This window comes from Magnolia sinica, chromosome 4 (assembly GCF_029962835.1).
Source record: "Magnolia sinica isolate HGM2019 chromosome 4, MsV1, whole genome shotgun sequence".
NCBI classification, from domain to species: domain Eukaryota; kingdom Viridiplantae; phylum Streptophyta; class Magnoliopsida; order Magnoliales; family Magnoliaceae; genus Magnolia; species Magnolia sinica.
Window position 1 is genome coordinate 58882247 of NC_080576.1, and position 23336 is coordinate 58905582.

The following is a 23336-nucleotide window of genomic DNA, read 5'->3' on the forward strand; positions in this document are numbered from 1 at the left end:
TAGCTAGTTTTAGAAATAGGTTAAGATTAGGGTTTTTCTATTTTCTATTTTTAGATTAGGGTTTATTTTTTGTTTTTAGAAACTTTCTAATTCTAGGATTTCTTAGAAACTTACTTTCTAATTCTTGGTTTAGAACTTTCCTAAGAAGTTTTTAGAAACTTTCTATTTTCTATTTTTTAGAAACTTTCCTTTTTCATTTTTAGAAACTAGTTTACTTTCTATTTTTATTTTTAGGAACTTTCTAATTTTAGAATTTTTGTTTTTAGAAACTGACTTGTTTTATAGGATTTTAATTAGGAACTTCTAATTTGGTAACTTCTTCCCAATTCCCTCTTTCTATTTCTAGATTTCTATTTCCTTTCTCTCTTTTAGGTTTAGGTTAGAATTTAAAATTGAGGGCTGAGAGTGTTTCATGCCTAAGTGGGTCCGTGATGACACTCAACGTCTTTTGAGTGAAGGAGGATTGGTTGAGGGGTTGTCTATCCATTACAGGATTAGACACCACTCGATATCCTCAGATTTAATTGAGGTTATGGCTGCAAATCTACCAGTCAATTAACTGGGAAGACAACCTCAACCACGGGTTGAGGAAGTCCAGGATGAGAATGAGGTGCGTCATGCACCCCCGCCTCATACTTTGCGAGATTATTTACAACCGGCGGGGGTGAGCACGCCCTCATGCATGGTTTTTCTAGAAAATATGGGACACATGGATATCAAGCCAGGGGTGATCTAACTCCTTCCAAAATTTCATGGACTTGAATTTGAAAGTCCATATCTAAACTTGAAAGAGTTTGACGAGATCATAACGACTTTATATTTTCCAAATGTGTCTGAGGACACGGTCAAACTGAAACTCTTTCCCTTTTCTTTGAAAGAGAAGGATAAGATGTGGTTGCATTCACTACGTCCCTGATCTATTGGCACATGGAATGACATGATAAGGGAGTTCATAAAGAAATTTTTTCTACATCATAAAACGAACACCCTTAGAAAGTCAATCATGAACTTCGCCCAAAGGGAGGATGAAACATTCTTTCAATGTTAGGAGCGGTTCAAGGATCTTGTCAGTTCATGCCCACAACATGGTTTTGAAACGTGGCGCATTACACACTTTTTCTATGATGGTCTAACATCTTCCATACCCTAATTATTAAGACAATGTGCAATGAAAAATTTATGAATAAAAATGTCGATGATGTGTGGGACTACTTGGACAGACTTGCTGAAAATGCACAATCATGGGACACTAACCCAAAATCTAGTACCACTTCTACGCCCACTTAATCAAAAGAGGTGCGAATTATACTTTCTGAAAAAGGATAATGATATCAATGCTAAAAGTGTCTAATCTCATAAGAAAATTTTGGGCCATGGAACTAAAGAAGGATAAGGTTAAGGAAATTGTTTACGGTATTTATACTTGCAACATTCACACAACCGAAAATTGTCAAACAATACTTGCCTTTTAAGAGGGTTAAATGAGCAATCTAATGTCGTGAATAATTACCAAAGACCTTTCAATGAATCTACCTCCAATACATACAATATTAATTGAAGAAATCATCAAAACTTCAGTTAGAGGAATGGACAAACTGCTAGGTTTCTTTAACCAAATTCTAAACCAAGGGAAACCTCAAGAGGATCAGGTTCTAAAACATATTCAAGACCAATAGCAAATTAATCAGAATTTGGCATAAGCAATCCATGATATCAGATCAGTGATTGAAATGCTTGCGTCGTCTGTTCAAAGGATAGAGTCACACTTAACAATTGGAGAAAAGGGGATGCTTCCTGCTCAACATCTCCCCAATCCCAAACCGCAATATGAGATAAGTGATCCCAGCTCTTCAAATTAGATGGAGAAAGCTAAATCTATCATTACTCTTAGGAGTGGAAAGACCATTGACAAAACTATTCCGATGAGGGTTGAAAAGCCTAAGGACCCAGAAAAGGACAACGATGATAGACCTAACATTGTCCCATAAGAAAAAGAACTGAAACTTTAAGACAAGACAATTGCTCCATTTACCCAATGGTTGGTTGCACCAAATCTCTCTCTAACTCTCAGGACATTATAGAGGTGTTGAAATAAGTGAAGGTCAACATTCCTCTACTTGATGCGGCTAAATAAATACCTTCATATGCTAAATTACTGAAAGACTTGTGTATGACTAAAAGACAGTAAAATATTCAAAAGAAAATCTTTTTAACTGAAAAAGTAAGTGCCATCCTAAAGAAGATGTACCACAAAAATACAAAGATCCCGGTAGCCCAACCGTCACTTGTGTAATTGGGAATTACCGCATTGAGCATGCACTTCTTGATTTAGGAGTAAGCATAAATCTGATTCCTTACTCAGTCTACAAACAGCTAGGTTTGGGTGAATTAAAACCCACCTTAACCACATTACAATTTGCTGATAGCTCAGTTCGTGTATCGAGAGGGGTAATTGAGGATGTGTTGGTTCAGGTTGAGAAATTCTACTACCTAAAAGACTTTATCGTCCTAGATACATAACTCATTAGTAACATGAGCACTCAAATTCCCGTCATTCTTGGTCACCCATTTCTTGCCACTTCAAATGCATTCATTAATTACAAGAATGGAGTCATAAGTATGTCATTTAGAAATATAACATTGGAGTTAAACATCTTTTTCAATAAGGGTAGACAGTTAAAGGATGATACGATTTTCATGACATTAACATGATTGACTCTTACATGGATGTAATGACCCGAAAATTTTTATGCTAAGACCCGAGTACTACCTCAAATTCTTTAGAAGTTAATGTGGGTTAACTAGCGCTAATCTCCATTGCTTGTGAAATTAGCACCCATCACTTTAAATTTGATCTACAAGACTCAAAACCTGTAGAATCGTTAGCGCCATGTCACCCTGAAATCTAGGATTCAACGCTAAATCAAGTTGCTCTCGGGAGTACTTGGAAACTTTGTATCAGACCTCGACTGCGCGTCGAAAGTCCGATAGCGACGATCTTAGACAATTATGATCACCTTATTGGGCATGACCATCACCTCAAAAATTAAGACCAGATGATGTCCTGAGACGATTTGCTTGAGTCCGAAGTGAAGAGTGTGAGAAAGGTGAGAAATTAAATATGAATTTATGAAATCTGAGTCGTGTAGCTTGCGTGCCAATTTTAAGCAATCTGACCGTTGGATTCTGACCCAAATTTACCCTCGGATCAGGGAAGATGGCCCAGGCATGTCATAGTGCCGGTGGACCTGATCGAGTTTCGGTGACCGTTGAATTGAGATTGGTCCGCCATGAGTGATCTGTAAATTCGATCGAAACAAAAACTCAGTCTGACCTAGATCCATGGTCAGTGAGCTTAAGTCTGACCGCACGTGGAAAAGGACCACCAGAAGTGCTCCGTTGGACCAAAATAGACCCGATTTGGTTATAACCTAAGTATACCTTGGCCTTGAGGCTATTTTCATCAATTTTTAGGCCTATATAATGACCTTAAACCCTCACTCTCAAATTCCATACGAATTTTCTAAACCCTAGCTAAGAGAGAGAGAGGAAAAGAGAAAAAGTGAGAGAGGAGTTGGTGAATCATCTTGATATTCTTCCCTGTTATTCTGCGTCCCTAAACCATCACTTCTGAATTGTTATTCCGGTAATTCTAAGTTCATTCTTGGGTAAGTCAATCAAACCCTAACCAATTTTGGAGCTTAAAATAGTCTTTGGGTTATCTAGTCACCATTGACGAAGACTTATCGTCTAAATCAGATCTGTTGCTCACTTTCTAGTTTAAGGTGCGGACTATATTCCTATAGGTTATGGTTTTCAAGGTTTTCAATGTCGGATAATGGTTTATTATTGTTGTGGGTACAATTTCACATGCCAAATGCGATGTTTATATTGTGTTCCTGATATATATGAGCTATATTGAGATTTGTGTATTCTACGTATATGTAGAAAGTATCGTATACATATGAAATATGAACATGTGTTTGCCATGATTAATTGTCATGTATTTGTGCTAGTTGTATGTGTATCAACTCCTTGGCGAAAGGAATTGTCCAAATGTGTGTTATCACCGACATACGTCATGTATGTTGGAATATGTAGTCTAAGTGTTTATAGAAATGTCTGAATGATCAAGTGTGTAATATATTATCCTATTTATAGGCGTTGAGAAGAGATTCTCAACTATCTTATTGATGTGTATGATTTCCTACATGTAATTTACATTCTTTGTTGTTTAAATTCAGGCACTATTTATGTGTAAATCCATGTTAAGTTGATATTCATCAAATGCTCACATACTATATGATTAGAATTACTGATATATTACTGTTCTAAATTACTAGTATGAATATCTGTTATACCTGAATGTGTTTGGGACTATGAAATAGTACAGGGAATCGGTAACAAACCTTGAGTTCGTGGCCGAGGTTATTTTCGTCATGTAGGACGTGTTTGATGAACCCGAGTCGTATTAGGGTTGACGGCAGTGGTTTGGCCACACGGAGTGTTTGCGCACTCTATGTCGTTCAACTCAACGTGCGCTCGTGCTAGTCGAGCTCGTCAAGTAACCCGATTGTACCGGTAGATGTGCACCATGTATGGACGCTATTGTTTGAATCTAGGGTGCCAAACTTACCAATGAAATCCCGTGAACCATTATACCTTGATCCGCTAAGACTTTTGAGCCGGGCATGGTGGTATGGGACACCGTGGTCGAGCTGTCGGCCTACGCTAGGGTGACGAGCCTTCCTGTAGTGACCAGTGAACACACCAGACTCGTGAGCCAATTTTGGTGGTATGGGACACTATATTCGTGCTGTCAGCCTACATTAATTGGTGACGAGCCCTTTGTAGTGACCTCGAGCATACCTTGATACTGCATTGAGGCAACGAGCCTTAGGGTAGTAACTAAGGTATGATAGGCATGCATTGATTGGTGACGAGCCCTTTGCAGCAACCTAGAACCATATGATCGTATGAGATTGTGTAGGACTGACGACCCTAGAATGGATCACCATTTGGAAATTGATATGAGGAAGGTACCTTAGCTTCCCAATCCTGCTGCATGAAAAGGACTAATAACAACTTAATAATCATGTTCATGCACCGCATTGCATGTGCTTTGGCGTAGTGGGCACTGCGGGAGGTTGTCATGCGTACCGTAAGATGAAGACGCTAAGGGAGTGCAGGTGAGAGCATGCATCATTTCTACATACATCTTTGCATTAACAAAAGTAATTAGGACGTGTTTGATTGTATTGCCTTATCATTACTACTTGATTGATTTGATAACATATTAACTTTTACTGTATAGTTCCACTGAGTTGATCACTTACTCCCACATTCTGGATGGTGTTTCAACACCAACCAGACTCTGTCTTAGATGCAGATGATGATGTGACCCCCGAGGTAGAGCAGGAGTACAAGGATGACGAGGATACGTTTTCTTTTATGCAGTTCTCAGGCGGGTTCATGTGAGCCGTGTCCTGATCTACGGGGATTCTGGGTTTTCTTTTGTAATAGATGATTTCATTTTGATACTTATATTTTGAAAACAAACACTTATAATTATGACTTGGCAGAGCATACATATCACAGGGACTTACACATATACACATATATTTCTTTAAGTCTTTCGCTTACGTCTTTCACTTATCCCTGGATTATGTTTGCAGTTTGGCTTAATCTACTCCATGTTTTATGCAATCATATAGACAACATACATCCATCATTGCATATGTTGCATAAGTGATGTTTTGAAACTAGGGAGCTAAGTTATGCTCGACCCCCGAATTTCAGGGCGTTACAGTGGAAGATAAAATACTTCTGACCTTATCGTCTGACCCTCTAGAGATGTGCTTGGCCCACTTCCATATGTAGATGATGATATGATTGGGGAGACAAGTTCCATGTTTGATACTGTGCCAGTACTTGAAGTTAACCGGTGGAGGCTGTAATTCTAAGAATTGCCCCAAACTGATGTAGTGTCTCTACCGTCTAGCCTCAAGGCACCAAAGCTTGACCTAAAACCTTTGCCCTCTGAATTGAAATACGACTATTTAGGTCAAGATGAGACATACTTGGTGGTGATTTCTTCCCACCTTGAACAAGAATAAGAGAGTATGCTCATATCTACTATCATTGAGCACAGAGGAGCCCTTAGATGGTCGATTGCGGACCTCAAGGGAATTGACCCTTTGATTTGTATTCACCGCATTTATCTTAAGGATAATGCAAAGACCTCATGATAACCACAATGTAGACTAAATCCAAACATGAAAGAAGTGGTTAAGGCCAAAATTCTTAAACTATTGGATGTGGGTATCATATACCCTATATCTGATAGTCAATGGGTTAGTCCAACTCAGGTGGTTCCTAAGAAGTCTGAAATCACCATCGTAGCCAATGCCAATAATGAACTCATGCCAACTAGAGTTACTACTGGTTGGAGAAAGTGTATTGACTACAGGAAGTTAAATACCGTCATGAGGAATGACCACTTTCCTTTGCCCTTCATTGATCAAACTTTAGAAAGGCTAGCTAGTCATTCCTATTATTGTTTCCTTAATGGATATTCAGGATATAATCAGATTGAGATAGCCCTTGAAGATTAAGAAAAGACCACGTTCACATGTCCTTTTGGCACCTTTGCTTACCGAAAGATGCCATTTAGACTAAGTAATGCCCCCGCTACCTTTCAGCAATGTATAATAAGTATTTTTTCTGATATAGTGGGACAATATTTAGAGGTCTTCATGGACGATTTCTCAGTTTTTGGTCCATCCCTTAGCGAATGCCTAAATAATTTAAAAAATGTGTTGAAGCAATGTGAGGAAAGAACTTGGTATTGAATTGGGAGAACTGTCACTTCATGGTTCGTAAAGGAATTGTCCTTAAACACATCATCTCGTCCAAGGGAATTGAGGTAGATAAGGCTAAAATTGATCTTATCTTTAACCTACCTCTACCCAAGAACATACTAGATGTGCGATCCTTCTTAGGACACGCAGGGTGTTTTGACTAGAAACGAAAAGCATTCAATTCAGGGAATATCTCACTTAATATTAACAAAAGATAGAGCAAAGAGAATAATCATCAATTTTATTCATTTTAAGTTCATTACATTCTTTTGATCCCTTGATTTTGATACAGAATTTCTTAGAAAATACAAGAATGACAATATCGAATTGGCTCAAATATAAATTTCAACAGCATTCCAGCTCATATCATTCATATCTCCATTCCAGCTCATATCATTCATATCTCCAGGGGAGATGAGTTGTGCTAGCTTCCTATGCATTCTGTCCCTTATTGGCATGATAAAGGAGCGCTTGAATCCCTTTGATGCATCTGACATATCCCGAGGATCTGGAAAATTTCAACATAGCTGTTGCCTCAAAGAGTATCCATGCAACTCATGGGAGTTGCGTGGCCTCATGCAACTTTGTTGGAGTAGTGCGGTCTATGCTTTCAACGCTCTACCCCCCTTCTCCTTCTCTCTGTCTCTAGTACTTGTCAGAGGTATTGGTCTTCTGAGCATCCGATCCCTCAAATGAGGGGGTTATTTACTGGCTTTCGCACGTGTGAGCCCTCGAATCCTATGTCGTGGACCCCACTTTGCATTCTCAATCCATCCCTCTCTCAAGAGAGTTGCGCAACCCAACATGACAACGGACAAGTTGCGCGCACCCGTGCAACTCGCCTCTCGCGCAACATGGTTCCCACGTAACTCACTTGTCTTTCACTTCTATCTTCCATTTCTTTCACCAATTTTCCTCCTTGAAGCTTCTCCCCTTGACCAAATTTTATACCCTAACAGATGCCCCTTTGATCCGAAATTTGATTTCTCTAAATCAACTTGAAGGATTAACTTCTTCATGTAGAACTTGAGTTGCGTGGGGCCGTGCAACTCCTGCCCGCGCAACTCTCTAGCGACACTCCTGGCCTATAAATATCAAGCCACTTAATCATTCCTCACTTCAAATTTTCTCTCTTCCAACGAACCTCCCGTTTGTGTGTAACTATCCCGCGCAACTCTGCGGCACAACTCATTTGTACTTAGTGCTGGAAACCTTTGTTCCGAAACTCTATTGAAATATCTTAAAACGTCGTATTTATCTCAACATTCCCTCATCATGAGACATTCGGAAGCTTCATATTCAAGAAGAAGAAATCCTTCATCTTCCTCAGCACTTAAACAATTCCCTCACCACACTTGGGATTGTGTAGAAATTAATGAAAAGGTATTAGTGCTCCAACACCCTTCTACGGGCCAAATCATCACTACCCCTCTAAATTTACAATGTCACTGGTTAGTCCCGCATAACAAACCATTTACTCATCATAGTAGCCTTGTCTCTATAGACAACTGGATTAGGATAGAACCAAGGATCTTGGAAGGTCGTGTAGAAGGAAAGGACTCACGTCAAAAGACTGGCATGATACATAAGACGTGATTCCTACGTCCTTGCCATGATCCTCATTAGTCTTTCCCAAATCATTTCTTTGAAATTGCTCGCCAATATTTCTTCACTAGTCGCATCCCTTGGAGAACAAATGAATTTCTAGCCAAGGGTCTTTTGTCTCCTCAAGATTTCTATAGTACCTAGGGATGTGTTGTTGCTCGAAAACACAGTCACTTTGGAACATATTAATCTTCTTAATGCTATTATAGCCACATTAGAGTATTTTCACAGAAACCCAGCTATCTTCAGGGGCTTTCTTAATTTTTGTTCCCCAATTACCAACTCATTTCATCTTCCCCTGGGTGAGATGAGCATCACTCTATGGGATCTTCTCTGCATAGCAAGCCTCCCCATCATGGGCAACATCCTTGATATTTATATTCCTTAAAATGAGGAATTATCTCATGCCCCTACAGAAAACAATAAATCTAAGATTTTAAAGACCACTCTTGAACTCTTCGGAGAACTGGCTAACTTCTCCCCTCCTGAACACATTACTTCTCTTGAATGGCTAGCTCATTTTTCTCGTAGATTATGGTATATTTCTTTCCTCTTACCTTTTTTCTCTTCAGACCTTCATCCTTTCTCCAAAGTAACCATATTATTTTAATTTGGCAATTTTGTAGGCTATAACCATCAAGATCTCAAAAACATTCGTGAGAACATCACAAGCACCATTGAGTAAAGCCACTCTTGTGAATTAACTGTCTTCTTAGCTTATTGGCTAAGTTTAGTAATATTCCCTTACTCGGAACAAGTGGATATCACAGACCATCCTTCTTTGTAGTTACTGGTATGATGGCTGAGGGTCAGAGACATTCATTAGCTCCTATAGTTCTGTGCTCTCTAAATCGTGCTTTTAGGGATATAGTTTCTGGCCCTACAGATTCATCACTTCAATCTTTCTTGGTTTACGCTCCTTGGCATTTCTTTGTAGGCTAGTTAAGAGTATATTTCCCTTGGACTTTTGATGACTGAAGAGGGGCATATTCAAATCCCCACTAGCTTCCTCTTCAACATTATCAGTTAAGGAAGATGGTTGAAAAATCACATGGACAGATCACCCGTAAGATAGAAAATGGCGATCCTATTGATTTTTATCAATTTCCATTCACCATTCATCCAAAAGGCATAGAAGCTATTGATGACAATTCTATTTCTTATGGCAAACATTCATTCCTTACCTCCATTAGATCTAGTACTCTTCCCTTAAGAGAATGTAGCACATTCTGGCGTGAACCATATTATCTGAGTAGATTTGCTCGTCAATTTAGATTTAACCAGACTATGTCAAAAACCTGTGATGTTGTTACAAGACCTATGAGGAACTGTGGCATTGGGCCATATAATTGGGCTCTGATATGGTGGCAACTCTTGAATATTAATACGGGATCTCACTTCATACTCTCAGGCCAAGGCTACCTAGTCCATACTTCTTATCCCTGGATGCGCTAGTGGGCTCATCAGTACTATTTAGTGCGCAAATACTATCCAGCTGACTATGCCATATATATTCTTCCACCGCAGCTAAGGAGCCATTAAGAAGATCAAGGCATAGGCTATTCCAAAGAGACCAACCATGCCCCTTATCCCAGTCAGTCTTGCATAAAGATTTCTATAACAGACATTGTTTCTGAAACAAAACTTGCTGATATTCTTGAAGGATGGATAGCCTTTGGTACGCCTTTAAAGAATACCTATGAATCTTCTTCTGCAGCAAATGATGACTCTCTGCACTACTATCCTCCTCCTTCCTTGTGAATTATGGAAGATAGTATCCTTAAAGTATCAAGAAGACAAGAAATAGGAAAACATCGTCGTTTTCCTCAAAAGGACAAACATATCATTATTGAAAGTTCATCTTCTTCAGAGTAGAAAATAGCGATTGCATTGATTAAGCTCGACATGGTTGTATTCGAATAGGAAAGATAACATTTTACTTTCTCGCATTTATTTTGTCATTGCATCTTTATATGTAGTCATACGAGCATACGCATTTTCAGAATCTACATGTCAATTTAAGAATCGCAATATTTCTAAGCTTAAGCAATTCTCATAAGCATATTTAATAGACACATGCTAATTAAAGCAATAAGCTATTGTAATGGTTAGCATAGCATGACCTATATGATATTTTAGAATGAGCGGAACTAAGTTTTGGTTTCAATCAGTTGCACACACAGTTTAGGCTCGTAAGTAGTTGGAGCAATCATAGTTTAGACTCACAAGTAGTTGGAGTTAGTCTTACATGAATGGCTATTGTAACTCTCTAGAGTTCACGGGGCTTATCGTGGCCAGGGAGTTCATGAATCACGATCCATCAGAGGGTCCCAATGAAGCTACCGGGGTCCTGAACTCAATAGGATTTGCGCACAGGGTTAGCCACGATAACTCTTTAGAGTTCATGGGGTGCGCAAGGCTATTGTCGGATACCAAATCCAAGGCCGTCAGTCCATTAATGAGGGGTCATGTTACTTCTGAGACCTACCCTCACGCGTTACTATTGAAATCAAACCAAGGATCTGGGGAGTCATCTTGCTTCAGCGACTCACTTTTCCTTCATCTGCAAAGTTAGACCCATTCATGAGAAGGCACTCTCTGGCTGCCCACGTGATGCTTCCTGAAGTTATACAAATGGCATAGGTCACTGCCCACATGGGTGCGCGTGATGCTCTTTCTGGGCTTTTCAAGGCCACAGGTGACACTGCTACCCATATAGTTTTGCCATATGCCATCGTCAGATAATGATAAGCCTTATGCGCACTCGGCTTCTTATTGTCGTAATTCCCTTACTGCCACCTATAAAAGATGAATTGTCCTTGATGGAATAATAGATCGAAATTAACATACCGCATTTACTGATGATAATGAAATGAAGTTTTATGATTAAGATAGTACATCAGCCTGGTTGTGCTATTGATTTTGATAAATTTACATGGCCCAATGCTTAGTAGTAGTAGCTTTGGCAGCAACTTTGATGATAGTCATTTCGGGTCGACGATTTGCATTTAACGATATTTGTTTAGCATCTTGCCGATAACTATTACCGATATGACAACAATCATTTGCGCTTTTTATTGATTACTTGAACTTAATATGCTTTGGAGGCCCACACTTCATTAGTACTCAAATAGAAATACAATGTAAAAATAATAATATAGAGTTCTGCTTTTGTACTCTCTTGTCTGTGTAACGACCTTGGAAGTTTTTGTGCTAATCTTTCCTTAAGTAGTTGTTTTTGGGGTAATTAGCGCTATACTCGATTGCTTGTGAAATTCGCATCAGTCACTTTAAATTGTATCTGCATGGCTCTAAACTTGTAGATTAGTTAGCGCTGCGTTACTCTGAAATCTGGGATCCATCGCTAAATCCAGTTATTCTGGAGAATTTTTGGAAGATCTGGATTGGACCTGGACCGCGCGTCGAAAGTCCGATGGCGATGATCTTAGGCTGTTGCGGTCACCGAGTTGGGCTTGGTCATCACCTCGAAAATCAAGTCCATCTGATGTTCTGGGTCGATTTGATTGAGTTCGGAGTGAAGAGTGTGAGAACGGTTGGAATTTAATATGTTTTTATGAAATCTGAGTCGTGTCGCTTGCGCGATGATTTTAAGCATTCTGACCGTTGGATTCTGACCCAATTTCACCCTCTGATCAGGGAAGGTGGCCCAGGCATATCCTAGTGCTTGTGGACCTGATCGAGATTCAGTGACTGTTGATTTGAGTGTGGTCCGCCATGGCTGATTTGAAGAGCCGGTCGGTACGAAAACTCAGCCTGACCTAGATCCATGGTCAATGAGCTTAAGTCCGACCTTTCGTGGTTATAGGCCCACCAGAAGTGCTTCGTTGGATCGTAAGAGGCAGGTTTTGGTTATAACCTAGGTATACCTTGTCCCTGGGGTTATTTCCGTCAACGTTAGGCCTATTTATAGTCCTTAAACCCTAGCCCTCTTTTCCAAACGAATTTTCTCTAACCCTAGCTTGGAAAGAGAGTGGAAAAGAGAGAGAAAGTGAGAGAGATAAGTTGGTGAATCATCTTGGATTCTTCCTTGTTCTTCTTCATCCTTGAACCTTCACTTTGAATCGTTCTTCTGGCGGTTCTGAGTTCATCTTGGGGTAAGTTAATCTAACCCTAACCTGTGTTAGGGCTTAGATTAGTCTTGATGTTGTTGTATCTCATTTCTATCCTTGCTTTAGGGTATTCTATCGCCGTTGACGAAGACAACTCGTCTAAATCAGTTCGGTGTTTCTTTCCTTGCTTAAGGTGCGGACTTTAAGCGTATAGGTTATAGTTTTCAAGGCTTTCAATTCCAGTTAGTGATTTATTCTTGTTATGGATGAGATTTCACATGCCAAATGTTGTGTTTACGTTGCTTTCCTGATATGCATGCGTTATATTGAGATTTGTGTATTCTATGTGTATGTATAAAGTACCATATACGTATAAAATACGCACTTATGTTTGCCATGATTATTTGTCATGTATGTATGCTAGATGCATGTATGACAACTCCTTGGAAAAAGGGATTGTCTAAATGCATGTATTTCAACATACGTCATGTACGTTGTTCCATGTATGCTAAGTGTTTGTAGAAATGCATGAATGATCTAAAGTGTAATTTATTACACTAATTGCGAGCGTTGAGAAGTGATTCTCAACACTCCTATTGATGCTCATGATTTCCTTTATGCAAGTTACATTCCATGTTATTTAAATTCAAGCATTACTTGTGCTTACATTTATGTTAAGTTGATATTCTTCAGATGTTCATGTACCATGATTTAAGTTGTTGTTCCATTATTGTCTTACATTTAACATGAATATCTGTTGTAGTGTAAGGTGTTTGGGACTATGCATTAGTCCAGGAAATCGGTAATTCGCTTCATGGTCGTGGTTGAGATTACTTTCGCCACGTAGGACGTATTAGACGAACCCGAGCCGTATTAGAGTTGTCGGCAGTGGTTTGGCCACGCGAAGTGTTTGCGCACTCTATGTCGCTCAATTCAACGTGCGCTCGTGCTAGTCGAGTTCGTCAAGTAACCCGATTGTCCGATGTATGTTCACCATGTATGGACGCTACTGTTTGAATCTAAGGTACCGAACTTACCAGTGAAATCCTATTAACCATGGTACCTTGATCCGCTAAAACTCATGAGCCGGACATGGTGGTATGGGACACCGTGGTCGAGCTGTCGGCCTACGCTGGGGTGACGAGCCTCCCCATAGTGACCAGTGAGCAACTAAACTCGTGAGCCGATTATGGTGGTATGGGACACTATATTCGTGCTGTCGGCCTACATTGATTGGTGACGAGCCCTTTGTAGTGACCTCGAGCATACCTGGATACAGCAAAGAGGTGACGAGCTGAACTGTGGTAGTAAAGGCATGAAAGGCGTGCATTGATTGGTGACGAGCCCTTTGCTACGACCTCAACTATATGATCGTATGAGATGACTAGGATTGACGACCCTAGAATGGATCACTGTTTGGATGGTGATATGAGGAAGGTATCTTAGCTTCCCAATCCTACTGTATGAAAAAATGACTAATAACAACTTGATAATCATATCCATGCACCACATTTGCATGTGCTTTGTAGATGTGGCGCACTTTGAGGCAATGTCATGCGTAACGTAAGATGAAGACGCTGAGGGTGTACGCGTGAGGGCACGCATCATATTGCATACATCCTTGCATTAATAAGAGTACTTAGGATTTATTTAATTGTTCTGCTTTATCATTACTGTTTGATTGAACTGATAACATGTTAACCAGTGCCTTATTGTTCACTAAGTTGATCACTCACTCCCATGTACTAGGGCGGTGTTAAACACCCACCAGACTCTCTCTTAGGTTCTGATGTTGCAGATGTGGATGCGACTTCTGAGGCAGAGCGGGAAATGGATGATGATGAGGTTGTCTTCTCCTATATGCAGTTTTCAGACAGGTTATAGCGAACCTCAGTCTGATGTGCGGGGTTATGGGATTATTTTTCTGGGAACTTAAATGATGTAATTTGATACTTATAATTTTGTTAAATAGCACTTTCATACGACCTGGCTTGTATATGTACTTCAGGGATTTACACTTGTACACATATTTTTCTATAAGTCTTCCGCTTGCTTTATTCACTTATCCCTGAATCATATCTGTGTTTTGGCTTAATCTATTCCATGTTTTATGCACTAATACAGTCAACATACATCCATCATTAATTATGTTGCATAGGTGATGTTTTGGAACTCGGGAGCTGAGTTACGCTCGACCCCCGAATTTCAGGGCGTTACAGTTTGCCCCCTTTTTTATTGAGAAGAATCATGTTGTGAATCTTCTGAATCAAAATTGCATGCACATTCAGGTTTGATATATTTTTATGGAACGAGCATTCACTGGTATGCTTATGCCTTGTCCATCTTGATCCACCACCCGATAGGCCCCATTAGAGTACACTTCTGATATTACGTATGGACCATCCCATTTAGGGTCGAACTTGCCCCCTGTCTTGCGAGTGTCGACTATCGGTCTCTTCAACATCAATACCATATCACCTCTTTTAAAGGAGTGATGCTTAACTTTTCTATCAAAAGCTGCAAAGATTCTTTCTTGATATAACAGTAATCACTGCTGGGCCACTAATCACTTTCATCTAGTATATCCAACTCTGCCAGCCTGATCTTAGCATTTTCATCATCAGTAATCGACTAATGTACTGCTATTCTTAGTGATGCAACTTCCAGTTCAATGGGGACAATAACTTTAATCCCATAAACCAAAAACTATGGCGTTGCTTTCGTAATAGTACGATGAGTGGTTCGATAAGCCTATAAAGATTCTTGCAGCTTCTCATCCCAATCGAGTTTGTTTCCTACAATCGTTTTCTTTAATATTTTCACAATCGTCTTGATGAATGCTTTGGACAACCCATTAGCCGGCGGATAGTAAAGTGTCGAGAATGAATGCTGGATATCAAAATTTGGACACAATTTTTCCATTCCACTGTTCTTAAATGGGGTCCCACTATTAGTGATGATTTTCTTCTAAATACTGTAACGGTATATTATTGCATGTTGTATGAAATTCACGACATCATTCTCATTGACATTTCTTAATGCAACGGCTTCAGTCCACTTTAAGAAGTAGTCTGTGGTTGCCAAAATGTACTATTTTCCTCTAGATGATGATGGGTTTATATGACCGATAACGTCGAGTCCCCAGGCTGCAAAGGGCCAAGAGGCTACTGACTAATGTAAATCTTTAGAGGGTACATGTATGACATCACCATGTATTTGACATTCATGACATCGCTGTGCAAAATCAATTGCATCCTTGAACATTGTAGGCCAGTAATACCCCATTCGACGTACTCGATGAAACAAATTTCTACCAGCTTGATGAGCCCCGCATCCGCCGAATGTGCTTCGTGTAACATTTGATTCACCTCATTCGTATCCAAGTATCTCAACAACACCTCATTATAGGACTTTCTATAGGCCTCTTCATTACACATAATGAATTTCTTCACATTTGCTTTATTTGTAACCATTGCGCTGGATCCTCCAGCAAGATATCGTATTTGAGATAATCCACAAAAGGTTGACACCAATCATCAATTGTAATCTCAAGACATGATACAGGAAATACTTCTGCTACTTCGATATCTTCAGCAGCCGGTAAAAACCTCCTTTCTTTGATTGTTACTTAGAGTCGGCTTAGATTAGGATAAGCCAAGGCTGTAGCCAAACTAGCCAAGGCATCTGCGCTTACGTTCTCTGACCTCAATATATGCTTTATTTCAACATCCTGAAATCGCTCCAACAACTATTGCACGTGATGATAATACGAGAGGAGCTCTTGCTTCCTTATTTTAAATTCTGTCGTAAGCTAGTAATCACAAGCTTAGAATCGCTAAAAATCCATAACGCTTTTATCTTCATTTCCTGAGCTATTTCCATCCTTATAATGAGAGCTTGATATTCGACTTCATTGTTAGTGCACGTTACACCTAACATAAGGGAATATGGCAACAAGTCACCTTGTGGACTAATAAATATTACCCTAGCACCCGTCCTTAAAGTTTTAGAAGCGCCATCAAAATACATTTTCCATAAACCACGCGGTTCTGTCATCATTATTTGTTCATCTAGAAATTCATCACTGATCATTTCGTTATCTAGCACAAGGTTGGCTACCAGGAAATCTGCCACTACTTGTCCCTTTACTGCTCTTCTTGGATCATACGTGATCGCATATTTTGATAGTAAAAGCATCCACTTGGCCTACCTCCCTAATAGTATTGGCTTTGTCATTGCGAATTTCAAAGGATCTGCTCATGAAATCAAAATTATATCATGGGAGAGACAATAATGCCTTAATTTTTGTACTGCGAAGATCAAGGCTAAACACACTTTCTCAATGGGTGAATAATTGCATTCAGCTCCTATCAAAGTCCTACTAAGATAATATAATGCGATCTCTTTCCCTTGCTCATTTTTTTTGTGCCAACAAGGCCCCCAATGAATTCTCTGCTGTAGAAATATAGTGAATGAGGGGTCTACCTTTCACTGGCACTGCTAGTACTGGAGCCTATTTTAACAATTCTTTGATTGTCTCAAATGAGTTTTGCCATGACTGGTCCCACACAAATTCTACCCCTTTCTTCATTAGATGGGAAAACAGCTGACATCTTCCTACGATATTAGAGATAAAGCGACGAATATATGCCAGCTTTCCTTACAAACTTTTTAATTCCTTCAGTATTTTTGGAGGTGGCATTTCCTGAATAGCTCTGATCTTCCTCAGATCAACTTCAATTCCCTAGTGCCTGATAATAAAACCAAGGAACTTTCCTGATGAAACATCGAATGCTCATTTAGACGGATTCATCTTCAGGTGCTTCTTTCTGAGTTGCTAAAATACTGAGACCAAATGTTCATAATGTTCCTCATGGTCATTTGACCTAACCACTAAATCATCCACATAACATTCAACATGCTTATGCATCATGTCTTAAAATATATTCTGCATTGCCCTCTGATATGTTGTGCCAGCATTCTTGAGACCAGATGAAATGACCTTGTAACAATAAATTCCCAGTGACATTTTGAACGTCGTGGCTTCCTCATCCTCTCGAACCATCCTTATCTGATTATACCCAACGTAACAATCCATAAAGGACAAAATGGCATTCTTAGTCATACGATCAATTAACAACTCAATGATCGGCAGTTGGAAATCATCCGTTGGACATGTTTCATTTAAGTCTCTATAGTCGACTCATACTTTGATTTGTCTGCTCTTCTTTTTCACTAGGACAATGTTTGATATTCACTTAGGATACTTGACTTCTTTGATAAACCCAACTTTAATTAGCTTATTCACTTCTTCTTCAATCAAAGGGATTGGCGCTGGATGGAATCGTCGCTATGCCTTTTTAACCGACCTCTTATCTTTAGAAATATTTAACTAATGCATTTCAGCTCTAGATGGAATGTTAGTTCGTTTAACATCATTAACGGTAGAAAATTTACTGTGGACCCATTATCTAGAATTATTCATTTTACCTGTTTACCACTGACATGGCCCACAACCATCAGTGGTCTGTTGTGGTCCTCTCCACAAATTAGGTCATCATCAGAGAAAGAAATGACTGGCATATAATTGTTTCGCTCTTCGTGTTCCATTTCTATAAGCAATGCTCTTCTGACATTATTATCGGATAGGTCTTGAATCAGACTATGTCGAGAATCTTTGGATAATTGTAACACATCATACACACGTAGTCGAGCTATATGCCCTTCAGATGACTCACCACATTGTATGTTACCCTTTCAATCTTATCTATCCCTTTCTCTCTGATACTGTCATGACATTCCTCATATGTCTCTTTTCTTGTTACCTCAGTGTTCTGTTTGTAGGGGCTCTTTATCCTTTTCCCTGAGCATAATGTGACTACCGCGGCTTTGCCCATTCGCCTAAGAGAATCGTTGTAATCCATTTCTCTTATCCTTTTGCCTTTTTACTAGTAATTTTGCAAATGATCTGTACACTTGTTATCGATATATTACTCTTTTATCTGTCAGAGATCAACAACAGAACTTAATTAGGATTTACTTACAGATATATTCTGTCCTGGAGATGAAAGGAAGGATGTTCCCATTGAGAGTCTCCATTTTGGCACCTTATAGGTCGCCAAACAAATGATGAAACTCTCTAAGTCATTCTTAAGTCAATACTAAACAAGATAAGGTATTCCCCAGTGGAGACGCCATTTTGTTTCGACCAGAAATGAAAAGCATTCGATTCGGGGGAATATCTTACTTAATATTAACAAAAGATAGAGCAAAGAAAATAATCATCAATTTTATTCATTCAGAGTTCATTACATCCTATTGATCCCTTAATTCTGAGACAAAATTTCTTAAAAAATACAAGAATGCCAATATCGAATCGGCTAAAATATAAATTTCGGCAGCATTCCAACTATATCATTCATATCTCCAGGGGAGATGAGTTGTACGAGCTTCCTATGCATTTTGTCCCTTACTAGAATGATAAAGGAGTGCTTGGATCCCTTTGACACATCTGACATAGCCTGAGGATCTGGAAAATTTTAACATAGCAGCTGCCTTAAAGAGTAGCCCGATTGTTGAGGCAGAATATCGAGGTAGGCCGATTATCTTGGCCAATTGTCAAGGCCAATTATCGAGACCAATTTTTGAGGCAGGCCGATTATCAATGCCGTTTATGAGTATGTGACATCATAACATTAGGATACATGCCCATACGCATCATTTGTATGTTTGTTATAAGATATGGTTGATCATTGCATATGCCATAGGGCTGAGATATTTATGGGACTCCCTGATAGGCGGAGTTACCCCACATGAACGTATGCATAGATTTGATGCATGACTGGATGGTATGACTCATACATCTCATATTTGTGTGACATGACCATTATATGCCCTATTGACATCAGGGCTGTAGCCTCCACAGGTATATCGTGGATGGCCAGATGGGACATCGAAAAACTATTCTAGCATATGGGCGTCATAGATGTCCCTGGGTGAAAATCCTTAAACTTAGGTGGCCAGGAGACACTCCAATGTCTAGACCGAGTGGATTACATGAGCGCTCGAGTGCCGAATACCAGTAGGCTGCGTTTCACACTGTGTCGTGGTCAGTTGGAAGGGGGTGTGGCCTTATCCGCCCAATTCACAGTGGGAAAAAGTAGGTTGAGTTTGACCAGCTCATAAATGGGTCCACTACTGATGTGCCGGGTAGGTATTGGCTAACTACTAGCTAGGCGGATAGTGAGGTCTCTTCCACTCACCTGGTTGTGCACGATGGGGTGGCAATTTGGTTTGGAGTGCATTAGACCCCGGTGATGATCCCAGAGATGTACAATGTTGATACGTGGACTTATTGAGCACGAGTTGCATATTCATTCATTCACTATCCACTCGAGCTGGTGTACACAGTTAATTGTTATGTATCTTCGCAATAGCAAGGATTTTGGTTGGAGTGCATGACTAACCTAAGATCAGGAGTCTACCACATTGAGTCTAGCTATTCAAGTCTCTTATGATGGACCCCATAGCCTGCGATACTATGTATTATCATCCCGACTTCATACTTCAGCTTAGTCATTCCATTCACACTGCATATTGCAATACACCCGTGACATGACATTTTGGGTTATTATGTTTCTACATTTATGTGGCTTAGATGAGGTTTATGGTATTTGTGGCACGTCAAGATTTGCATATTGTATTAAATCATTGTCATCTAATATTTGGTTTATTATGTCTCCGCATTACATAGCTGATGTACATTGCTTCCTCAATATATGATATTGGTTTATTATGTTTTTACATCACATAGCCTTGGTACAGCTGATATGTAACACCCCGTACTCTTAGTACTTGGGTGTTACCCTGAAATCCTAATTTATTATACCATCCACATACACTTTAGTCAAAATCAAACTGTTGGAATGATTTTCATACATAGCTCGAGCTATTTAACCGTTGATTTTAAAGACAAACCATCACGAAACCCACCTAATCACCTGATTTACCACACACTTCATTCAGTACCCTAGTAAGACCAAATAAAATTAATCAATGGTCTGGATCTCATTCATAAACATCAAGGTGGGTCCCACTATAAGTGCGTGCACATAAGGCGCACATACGCATGCGATGCACCAAAGCCGTTAATGCGGTCAAACCGTGTTGACCCGATAAAAGCGAGAAAAAGGAAAATTTCTCTCCTCTATTTTTCTTGCCAACAAAGAATTTGAAATTGGGCCCACCATATATGATCGGATCAATGATCCGAACTGTCCATCATGCTCCAGACGTGTGGCCAATCAAAACCTTGTAAACTTCATGTGTGGGAGCATGCATGTGTGAGCATGATATTCGATGCAAATAGAGGTGTGCTCGGCGCATTTCGGAATGGAAATCCCATCCTTCCTCCATGCTGGCAATTCGTGTGGGAGTTTTCCCTCATCCAAGCCACTAATAAGGGGGATTACTAACCATTCATCCATTTCCAACAGCAAACCAACTAGCATAACCATTCCAAAAATGGAAAGATTCAGTTTTTTAGCTCTTTTTGAAATTATTTTAGGTAAACTCCATCTGAACCATTCATTGTAGGGCATCCCAGACGTTCAATACTCATACTTTTAAGGATGGGAACCCTAAGCTATGAGAGGAGAGTTGTTCTTCTCCCTTTGTGGCAGCCGCAAGAGGATATCGCCCAAATACCTTTAATGCTTAAACCCACCAAGGAAAGGGATCTGGATCTTTGAAATCCACAGTCCTGAAGCATCACAGGATCAATTCAGATTTATCCACCGGGGTAAAATGAGGAAAGGTCCATCGAACTTTAATCTTCCATTAGAGCCGCTTTCTTCTTCACTGCATCTGACGAGTCAGGGCGGATTGTGGGTTGTATATGCTCGAGTCCAGTCCCTCTTAGGCATCTCAACAAAAGGAAGAAAGGGGATCTAGAGAGAGAAGAAGAATGGGAGAAAGAGAAATGGAGCAGGGTCGTGCTACCTCTTAGTCGAGTGCTGAGGCTACCGCACCAGCTCGATTCAAGCCAGCTTGTGGATTCGCTTGGGCTCGATCAAGTTAGTCATGACCCTTCTGGTCATTACGGTAGGGGAGAAATAAGGAGGAAAGAGAAATAGAAGGAGGGGAGTGAGAAAGGAGAAGAAGAAGAGAAGAAAGAGGAGTGGTTGTTACTGGTGCACCAAGCTGGGCCAACTTAGCAACTGAGTCCGGGTCATGAACTGCTGACTCGCTGATGCGAGTTGCTGGTCGAGTTCGACCCATTCTAGATTTTGGGAAAGTCCAGGGGAAGAAAGAGAAGCAAAGAAAATAGAGAAGATGAGCTAAAGAAAGAGAGTAAGAAAGGTATGGAGATTTCAGGTCGAGTGTGGTGGTACCTCACCACCTCAAGTCGGGGCGAGTTCTAGCCGAGTCAAGCCCTACACTCCATTGAGTTGCACTGAGTTAGGGTCAGGTTTAAGCACAGATGTTGTTAGTCGACTCCGGGATGCATTGCTGGACATCTTCCAACAGAGGAATGGAGAGGAGAAGAGATAACAGAAGGAAGAAGGGGAGAAACTAGTTTGGACTTACTGAGTCAAGCCGAGTAGCTAACTCGTTTGAACCTAAATAACTAGAGCTTGGTCATGTTTTGGTTCTGGCCCAGAAAGATAGAGAAAGAGAATGGAAGTATGAGGGAAATAAGAGGAAGATGATGGAGCGTAAGAAAGAGACGAAAAGAGGAAGAAAAGCAGAAGGAAGAAGAAGAGAGAAGCTAGGAAGAAGATGTGATGGTGAGCCGACTCAACTGAGTCGACATACGTGAGTTACCTTTCAGTCTTTTCACAAATCAAATTCTTTATTAAATAGCCTTATTATTAATATCATTTAAAATTAATAGTTAGCATCGTTTTATTACTATTGCCTAAGATTATAATTGTGGTTACAAATCTATATTAGGTTGTATACTAACTAGTGTCATTATTAGTAATCTTCATCGATTATAACCGCTACTATAAATTTTCATCCGTTGTGCAACCTAGAATTTGAAATTCCTAAAATAGCTAACCTTAAACGTAGGTTGGAGATCAAAGCCTGAGGTTAGATCTTAACCGTAGATGGCGTGTGGAACTTAGATATATAAACCATCCAAGTTGGATTCGTGCTTTCAAGCATTCATGTTGCAACCACTTAATTTAAAGGTGAGGATCACCATATAAGCTTTACTACATCTCGATAATTAGCCCTATTTATTTATGTTTATTCATTTATATTATTTGATTGTTTAATATAGTGTCAAGTAGAAATGATTATACATGTAGTATCTAAATGAGTAATTATTTATAAATAGATGGTGATTGGGTTTAAATTCAAGTTATTGAACATGCTATGAATTTCAAATATTCCGATTTTACTTTAAAATGAATATTTTATATGTGTAAGTGTCATTAATATTATTCGTGGCTTACTTAGCCACATGTGATTTCTTGATAGTGTTTTTAAAGGGCCCTCAAGCTAGTAGCAAATTATGTAATGAAAAAATTGAGATTATGATGTGGATTCCCAATGTGTGGATTGATGGTGCCTTTATGGCTTTTTGAGATAACCCTTTATCGTATCCTTGAATGGACTATTTGCCTCATATGGCTTTCATTGACTATTTGCATATTGTGGCTTTTATGGATTAATTTGGCATAACCCCGTGATGGAAAGTCCCACTTGTAGAACTATAATTGGCCACTAGTTGAGCAGGTTACCCTTAAACATCCTATTTGTTAGCCCCATGAGCCAGGAATGGTGGAATGAG

The 23336-nt window shown here is 39.7% G+C and overlaps 1 non-coding gene across 1 annotated transcript; it reads right to left on the bottom strand.

Annotated features, from left to right (window-relative positions):
• Window positions 1-985: 985 nt before the first annotated feature.
• LOC131244846 (small nucleolar RNA R71) lies at window positions 986-1092 on the bottom strand. The gene has a single exon (XR_009170617.1). It is a non-coding gene; the product is annotated as a small nucleolar RNA R71 (small nucleolar RNA).
• Window positions 1093-23336: the final 22244 nt, after the last annotated feature.